The 9,450-nt window shown below is 49.9% G+C and overlaps 1 pseudogene; it reads left to right on the top strand.

Annotated features, from left to right (window-relative positions):
- The first annotated feature begins 6,490 nt into the window (after positions 1-6,490).
- LOC102756451 lies at positions 6,491-8,285 on the top strand (annotated as a pseudogene).
- The last annotated feature ends 1,165 nt before the right edge of the window (positions 8,286-9,450 follow it).

Below are 9,450 nucleotides of genomic sequence, written 5' to 3'. Positions count from 1 at the left end.
GCACTGTACATGCGCGCCCGCACGTGGTATTTTGTGGAAGAGCCACACTCAAGGGGCCGAAGAGCCGCATGGGGCTCGCGAGCCGCAGTTTGCCGACCACTGGCCGAAGGCGTGGGCACGGACTCAGAAGGATGTGGTGTGAAGGCTGCTTCCACTGAGCCTGACCTTTGTGACCTGGAGCTGCCGACTTCCTCTCTCTCTGAGGCCAAGGGCTCCTGCGTGAAATGAGCGTAACACTCAGCCCACCTGAGGACTCTCGTGAAGTAAAGCCTTGAAGAACTTGGGCCCTAGCCGGTTTGGCTCAATGGATAGAGCATTGCCCTGCAGACCAAAGGGTCCCAGGTTCAATTCCGGTCAAGGGCACGTACCTGGGTTGCAGGCTCCTCCCTGCTCCGGGCCCTGGTCAGGGCTCCTGCAGGAGGCAACCGATCGGTGTGTTTCTCTCACATGGATGTTTCTCTCTGTCTTTCCCTCTCTTCCTGTCCCAAAGATTGTGGGGAACAGGTGGCAAGCAGAAGAATCGAGAAGTTGACATGTATGTGTGTAAGCCCCAATTTTCTCTCAGAGAGGCACCAGGAGCTAGGTCAGGTGAGGAGACCATGGTGAGCAGAGAGGGTTCTAGCAACACAGCACAAGGCTGGGGAGGACAGTGGGCCAGCAGCAGGGCCAGGAGGAGAGGGTCTGGGCTGCCGCTGGAGACTCCTCCAGTTCCTGCGTGGTGGGCACGCTGAGTTAGGAGCCAGAAGCCGAGGATGAAACTCCTGCCAGGGACCAAGATGGAGGGCCAGACAGAGACGCGGCAGAATTCAAATCAGCAAGGATGATGCCCTACCAGGCACTGTCTGAGCTGGGAAGGAATGGACTCGACATACAGCAGACACCAGGGTGGCCCAGGGACAGGACTAGTCCTCCCTGACACCGGCCAGCTCACACCCAAGGACAAGAACAAAGACAGAGGGACCCTCGCCCCAGACTGTGAATTCTCCCACACCCCTCCCCACCCACCCTCTCAGGTCAGGAAGAGACTGGGTGAGATCTTAAGAGACTGTTTAAAAGAATCGGATTCCATTATAAGTTGCCTTTTTTCCTGTCCCCCCCACCCCCCACCCCTAGTACACAGAGGTGGGGCTTCTACCAGTTATAGTTCTAAATAAACACCTTATACTTCCTCTGCACATCTGAGAGTGGTGTGAACAAAATTCATGGCCCTACTTCACACTGATGGAGCTGTTTCTTTTTGTTAAATAATGATGTTACCTCTTGCTGGAACACAAATCCAGCTCAGTAGGAAGAACCTGTCTACTGGGAATCAAGGATGTCTTCAAGAAATTGCTCACTTCAAAAAATACTTCTACTTCATAACAAATTGCCGAAGGCTGGGTGGGTAGCTTCCCAGTACCAGGTGGGCAGTGGTCGGCAAACTGCTGCTCGCGAGGCACATGCGGCTCTTTGGCCCCTTGAGTGTGGCTCTTCCACAAACCAGGTGATGTGTGTTTCTCTCACATGGATGTTTCTCTCTGTCTTTCCCTCTCCCACTCTCCCTAAAAAATCAATGGAAAGATATGCTCAGGTGAGGATTAACAAAACAAAACAAAAAATAGAAGAATTTGGGATGGAGCCCGATCCCTGTGCACAGCAATTATTTCTGCTCATTAGTAAGTGAAAAGTATGACCAGTATTATTATTTCCACATCCCTCTGTCTGCTGCATTGTAGGGGACCAGAGAATGAATTTCTTTTTTTTTTTTGACAAACACAGCAGAACTTTTATGTCTAAAATGAATGTGGATCATTCAGGGGCATCTCCACGGGACTGAGACCCACATGAGGGGCACTGAGCAATTCTGGCACAGCAGCAAGGCGGTTCCCAGGGCTACGGCAAGCTACTCGAGGAAAAGGAGTGTGCGTTATCCATCACTTCATCCAGGGCCCCACGCAGGCCTGGAACACGGGGGGTGGGAGGCTATGCCATGCTCCCCAGGGGAGCCTTGCCCTTGTATAGTCCATGCCCACTTCTGCTTCCAGAGTAGACTCAGAAACTGTGAGGACTCAGCGCTCTGTGCCCCTCCTTGTCCAATATTAGAGTTCTGTTTGACTCAGTCATTGAGGCTGGGCTTTATTTTTTGAAACTGTGGGACCCAGACGACCAATACGGCGAGAGGGAGTTTGTCCAATCATGCCGAGGGAAACCATTTTGGGTGAAATGTGCTAGGAAGCAGCCCGAGGCGCAGGCCCTGTGAACGGGGAGAACGGTGGGAAGAGAACCCCAGATATGTATAAGCCTCTGGACCCAGTGAGCTTTCAGTAGAGGTCAGCAGGTCCGCTGACTGGAGGTGAGGTCTGGTTTGTCTCTTTAACTCTGTGGCCTTAACTTGGAGGCTTTAAAGTCAGTGCGATGGAAATTCTGTTTGTCTTATTTTAAAGAGTAAAAGAATAAGTGGTCATCCAGTAATGTGCGTGTGGTCCATTTTTCTATGAAAATGAGGTCGTGTGTGGACTCTCTCAGGAAGATGCAATGGAAACTGGTCATCGGACTGGCTCTGGGGTGGTGGCGGGGACAGGGGCCCCAGAGGCAGGCTCTTCCCACATAGCACTGTGCACCTTTCAGATTGTACGCTATGTGCGTGCGACTGCCTATGAGACAGCTAACAGCACCGAGTGGGGCTAACAGCACCAAGTGGGGCTACAGCAACCAGGTGGAGAAGCCCGAGGAGGCAGCAGCATCCCTTTTCTCAACAACAAATATTTAACCTGAGTTTTCTCTAAAAAAACGAAAACAAAAAAGCAAACCATGAAAGGTGTAACAGGAGCTACTGATCCCGTGGGGCCTGTTAGCACGTCCCCGGGCAAAGAGGACATTTCACTTCTCCAAACTAGTTAGGTCTGCGGTTGGAGAAAATATATACCCTTGACCTAAACCCGCACAGGTAATGTGCAATAAAGATAATTAATCTTACAAACACGGATCCTGTCACTGACTTTTGAAAAGAAGCCCTCGATCTCTGCCAGCTCCAACCTCTCCCTCCCTTCTTGGCCTGGCACTCAGCCCTCAGACCAGCCTTTCCAGCAAGCCCCCCCCCCCCCCCCGCCCCCCCGCAAGAGGGCGGAGAAGGTGGCACATCTGGGCGCTTCCTCACCCACTCAGTGAAGGTGGGTAAACAGACCACCACCCAGCACGGAGGCCAGGGATCCTGAGCAGTGGTTCTTAGACTATCTGCACTTTCTTGTTTGCTGCCGCTGGTCCCAGGATGAAATGGTTTTACCTGAGAATCAGTTGGATCCACAAAACCCTCCCATAGTAGTTTTATATCCTAAATGAATGGCCTTGTGAGGTGCGCTATGGAGGAACCAAAAAAAAAATGGTGGGGGTAGCATGATAGAAACAGCCCCCACACACACACACAGCTTCTTTTCACTTTTTTATTCACTTATTATTTTATCTCAGAGAGAAGAAGGGAGAAATAGAATCATCGATTGATGCCTCCTGCACGCCCCCTACTGGGGATCAAGCCCGCAACCCGGGCATATGCCCTGACTAGGAATCAAAACGGTGACCTCTTGGTGCATGGGTCGACTCTCAGCCACACTGCCGGGCAGAACCAAGGACTTTGGGTCTTGACAGCCCAATGTTCTTTCCTCTGCCTTCAGGAAACAGCTCCCAGGGCTTGTTTGGGGTCCATCTCCCCTCCATGCTCAAGTGGGGGAGGAGCCCCTGTCCTAGCCCAAGCCCATCACTGTGCCAGATCCCCAGGGCCATGGGGTTTGCAGCAAGGGTGGGAAAGTGGCCCTGGGGAGCCAGAGCCCCTGGGCCCCAGAGACCTTTGCTGGGAACGCAGAAACGGGCCCTCCCTCAGTCTGGACTTAACCCATCGAGGATAAGGGGCCATACACGGGTCACCACCATCTTGCTCACAAGGAGTCTAAGGAGAGAAGGGGAGATCCAAGAGAGAGTCCAGGGATGGTGGGTGTCATTTTTGAGGCCTGAATCCAATCCATTCCCATGCCCACCCCAGACATCCTGGTATATGATCCAATAAATATCTTTAGTTTTTTCCTGCGTAAGCCAGAGTGTGGGTTGGATTTTCTATCTCTTATAACCAAACCATCTGACATGCTAGTCAGTGTGCAAAGTCTGGGAGACTAAAGCTTGGATCTAGAGCTGGAAAAGCAGTGGGACCAGCCCTGGCCAGTGAGTGTGTTTGAATTAAGCCATGGACTATTCTATCAAAGTCATCATTGCCTGTAGCCTCTTATCTTTTTTTGCTGTGTGTCGGGTGAGGGTGGGGAGGCAGGGGGGGGGCAGGGAGGATGCCAATGCAAGAGAGGAAAAGCCTGCCAAGTGTGTTAACAGGGGGGCATTAACAGGAGGTTTAGTCCCCCCCGACCTCACTACCCTCTTCATTCCTAACCATCTAACCATGTGCTTGTGCAGCCCCTGACCCTGGGCTCAGGGTTCAGACCAGGTCTCACAATTCCCAGTGAAACGCAGAACATTCTTTTCGGGGGTCTGACAGGGCCCTCTGACACAGCGTGCCAAGTAAGCAATGCGCCTGAGGATAGCACAAGGTTAATAATGTGCTCAGCAGCACTGTGAAACCCTCTCAAAGGCAGGCAGCAAGCAGTGTGACGAGGCCCTGATTCGGAGTCCTCTTAGGGGGTCTTCGCTGCCCCCAAACCCCCAAGGCACCTCCCTGTTTCTTTGCTGGTGCCTGGAGTATAGGAAACTCATGGTTGTATCCCAAATTAATCTCCCAAGTGTAAAGAAGAATGAAGCATCATAAAGATGCTCAATAGCACTAATCGTAGAAACAAGGTGCTGTTTGCACCCATCAGGCTGACAGAGATGAAGACAGTGGACGGTATCTGTTAGAGTCACCGAAGGCATGCACGAGGTCAAAGGGGTAAAGAACTATGAAGTAGGTGATCTGGAAAACCAGATGGGCTGAGCCCCAAAATGGCACCAGCACCCAGGGATGGGGAGTGAGAGATTTTAAAGGACCCTAGGCGGGCTTTTTCTGGGAGGAGAATCCTCTGGGCAGGCCCTGGGGGGAAAGATAACAGTCTTAGCAAGTGGAATGTGGTCTAAGCCAAAGGGAATGCTGGCTGTGAAGTGGTCTGAATGCCAGTTCCCAGGGGAGGGGTGCCGATTCCATTATTTGGTCAGACCTAACGGGACCCAGCACTGGTGAGCGTAGGGAGAATGAGCACTCCTGCTCTCACCGAGGGTTCTGTGTATGGAACAGCTTTGTTGAATACAATTTTGCGGTGGCTGTCCAGATTGGAGACGTGTATGCCTTTTTAAAAAAAATTAATTTAGCTCTGACCTCATGCTCTGCTGCTCTCTGCCTTTCTCTGCTTCAGCAGGGAGGCTGTTTGCCCACAGACGCCAGGTAAGTTCTCACTGTAGGGCTTTGGCATGGGTTGCTTCCTGAACTTGGAATGTTCTCCCCCCTGTATGGGAACTGCCTCATATGCGGCTAAAATGGCCAACTCCTTCATTGTTACCCTACAGTGAGCCAACCCTGACCACCCCTGTCCAAAACCAGCACCTGCCAGACCTCCCTCTCCTCCCTCCCCAACCCCAACTACATATCCCCTTCTATCTGGTTTTTAAATTTTACTGACCGAGTGCTCACCACCCCCTAACTTCCTGTGATTTTCCTGTTTGGGCCTCAGCCTCCCTATGCCCAGCCTGGCACAGTAGATGCTCAATAAATATTTCAATTATTGAATTCTTTACATTGCTTCCATACAAGTCTGTACTATTCACAAAGAAATTGTTGTCTTTAAATTTTTAAAATTATGCGAGTTGATCTTGACTTGTAATATATTTCAATTTTAAATACTCGGACCATGAAGGGAAAACTCCTCCTGGTAAGGCCTTCATGTGAACCTTTTCCCGTCCACATGCAACTTTTCGTATTCAGATAGGCAAAGGCTAGAATTTCCCGCGTTTCACTTTCCTTAGGTACAAATGTTACTCTAGAAACACTTGTTCTTTCGCTCTGGCTTCTCTTCTGCGGGCCTGACAGGCCTGAGCTTTGGGGCCTGGAGGAGCAGGACAGGTACCACCCTCTGCCCGCGGCAAGGCCTTGGCCCCGCCCTCCTCCGAGTGGCCTTGGCCCCGCCCTCCTCCCCCCAGTGGCGGCCAGCCTGGTGCCGACTCTGGACCCCACGTTAAACATGAAGCCAAGTGAGCAGGTGGCGAGGACGCGGCCGCCTGGCTTTCTGGACGCCTTCCACAACACTATCTCCTTCTCCCAGACTCTGTTCTGCAGCCCAGTGTGTCGGTCACTCTGACATAGATTCTTTCTCCCAAGTAATGTCACCTCTCAGTTGTCTGGGCTCCCCAAATGCCCTTCCCCTCCAAAAGCTCTCAGGAAAATCACACATTTCCAAGCGAAAGCAGGCCCAGGTCCACGTTCCCCCGGCCTCTATACTGTCACTAGTGACGACATCTCGGTCAACACCGTGGGAGAGGAAAACCTGTCATGCTAACTGCAGCCTCGGTCAGTCGCCCCAGCTTCCAGAGAGTGAGGAGACGCTTTCCCAAGGAGCCTTTGAAGAACCCGAAGGAAAAGCACGCCCGGCACGTAGTGGATCTTCGAGCTCATTATGAGTCAGAAATAAAATAGCTTGAAACAGAAGCTGGAGGCAAAAGAGATTTCTGCAACTGAAGATCAGAAGAAAACCCATCAAGTTCCCGGAGACAGATGCGGCCAATGAGATGGTGCTCTGCATGAAGCCACTAGTGGTGTGAAGACATTGGAAAGTAAGAATAACCTACTAGAAAGAGAAGTGAGCGGCTTCAGAGAATGCCTCGGTGCAGCCAGCAGTGCCCCCAAAATCCTGCAGGAACGCCGGAGGGAATGAGAGCAGGTGACTGAGAAAAAGACAGCACAGCATTGGACTGCAGTCCAGTCTGCAGGAGCCGGAGGAAGCGCTTGAGAATGCCTACAAACTCCCAGATGACAAGACGCCAGACTGAAACAGGAAAACAAAATGTTTCATCTTTTAGGAGAGTAGGAGTCCCTGGGAAGAGAACGCGAAAGAGTGAAGCACGCATTAAATACGACGGAGAACATCGCTTGGTGCACAGACTCAGATTTCTGATTTGAAAAGAACAATCTCAAAACTTGAAGCTCAGGTCAAGCAAGTGGAACATGAAAATGTTAACTCTTCGCCATAATTCTCGAGCTCCCACAGGACCCTCACGTGCCAACACACTGGCCGCCTCGGGCGTCAGCAGGCGGAGGCGGCCGATCCCTGGGGCGGAATACCCGGTCTTCACGGGCCAGCCCGGGGCATGCGTTCCCGGGTACCATTCTCCTCGGGAAAAGGCTTCTTCACCTGGAAGTTCACCAACAAACTTACCGATAAAAAAAAACCAAGAGGCTTTAGACACGCCAATCATGAGCGCTTTAAAAGAACTTGAGGAAGAAAGAAATATTTAAAAACTGGGGCACACATGCCAAAACCGGTTTGGCTCAGTGGATAGAGCATCGGCCTGCAGACTGAAGGGTCCCAGGTTCGATTCCGGTCAAGGGCATGTACCTGAGTTGCGGGCACATCCCCAGTGGGAAATGTGCAGGAGGCAGCTGATCGATGTTTCACTCTCATCGATGTTTCTGACTATCTCTCTCCCTTCCTCTCTCTAAAAAATCAATAAAATATATTTTTAAAAAAAAACGAACAAACTGGGGCACACAGACAAAGGGCGCACTTCAAATAAATTAGTGAATCCGCGGCAAACTGAAACAACTGTGGGTGCGAATCGGTCCCCAGAGAAACACGCCCGCAGACAGGAGGTTTAACGGTGCTGCGCAGAGGGCGTCATCCCTGCCGCCTTCCAACCGCACATCCTGCACTCCAACCACAGGAGAGATGTCAACACCCGTGACTGTGGCTTATCGTCCAGAGAGGACTCCCTCCTAAGGAAACTTTGTCCCCAGGATTTAGTCATCTCTTAGCAAAATCAAAAGCAGCCCGATTCGATTGGATATACTGTTGGATGATGTAGATACTGTTCCTGTGTCTCCGTTACAATGTACCAATCCAAGAAAACAACTCCAGTTTCTTCCTATTCGGAAGGAAAAAAAAAAATATTCAGAAAAAGCCACCGGCACCCATGCAAGTCATATCTCTTCCCGGGAACTGCTGCAAATCAGGACCCTGGCGGACACAGAATGGTTTTTTGATGAACTTACAAAAGAAAAAGACCAGATAGAGGCTGCCCTCAGTCGGAGGCCTCGACAGGAGGAGGAGTCATTTTGCAGACGAGATTAAGTCAGGAAGCCTTGGAGGACCATTTGGAAAGGGTGAACCCAAACTGGGCTCAGGGCACAGGCCGCTAAAGAAGTTGCACGTCCTGCGCACCTCGGTGCGCCTCTGGCACGTGTACCCACTGAACGGATGTGTAGTTATGCACCGGGAGAGGCAGAGCGTTGTATACTGTTCCTCACCCTTCACACCGTAGTTTTACAACCATGCCACTGGCTCTTTTATACTTCAAATGGCCACATATTTCCAAGATATTTCTGTTATGCTCGGGAATCTCTTGTATATTTTACTATTTAAAAAGTGTTGTTTTAAAATAGTATATGTCTCCAGTTTATACCAAGAATAAGGAAGTGTGACTGGGAGGCAGCTGGTCTCTAAACAAATAGCACTCATCCCTTTGCAGGTATCTGCGCACCAGTTCTGTCAATTTGTTCAACATTGTGTATATGATTCTTTTTTTAAAAAAATTAAATAAATGCTTCAGATCAAAAAAATATTAACTTATTTTCCAATTACAGCTGTCATAGAATATTAGATTAGTTTCAGGTGTACCACATAGTGATTAGACATTTGTAGACATTACAAAGTGATCACCCAATCAATCTAGTCCCCATCTGATAGCATACACAGTTATTACAATATTATGACTCTATGCCCTATGCTGCACTTCACATCCTCGAGACTATTTGTATAACTGGCAATTTGTGCTCTGTAATCCCTTTCACCTTTTCACCTAGCCCCCAACCCCCTCCCATCTAAAAATGTGTACCCCTTAACCAGTGGTTCTCAACCTTCCTCATGTTGTGGTGACCCCCAACCATAAAATTACTTTCGTTGCTACTTCATAACTGTAGTTTTGCTACTGTTATGAATCGTAAATATCTGATATGCAGGATGTATTTTCACTGTTCGCGACCCAAAGGTTGAGAACCACTGCGAGTAAGCCAACAACTCCCTTCTAGGAATTAAGCTACAAAAATAATCCCACCTATTTACAAAGATATGTGAAGACTAAGAACACACACACACACACACACACACACACACGCACGCGCGGTGGGCAAAAGTAGGTTGACCATTGTAAGTACGCAAAACAGTTTATTCTTATATTATGATTTATTAATTATTGTATTATTTTTCATATGAACAACAGTAAACCTCTTGCTCCAAC

Source organism: Myotis davidii, unplaced genomic scaffold (assembly GCF_000327345.1).
Source record: "Myotis davidii unplaced genomic scaffold, ASM32734v1 scaffold89, whole genome shotgun sequence".
NCBI lineage: Eukaryota > Metazoa > Chordata > Mammalia > Chiroptera > Vespertilionidae > Myotis > Myotis davidii.
This window is presented reverse-complemented; position numbering and strand designations above follow the sequence as displayed.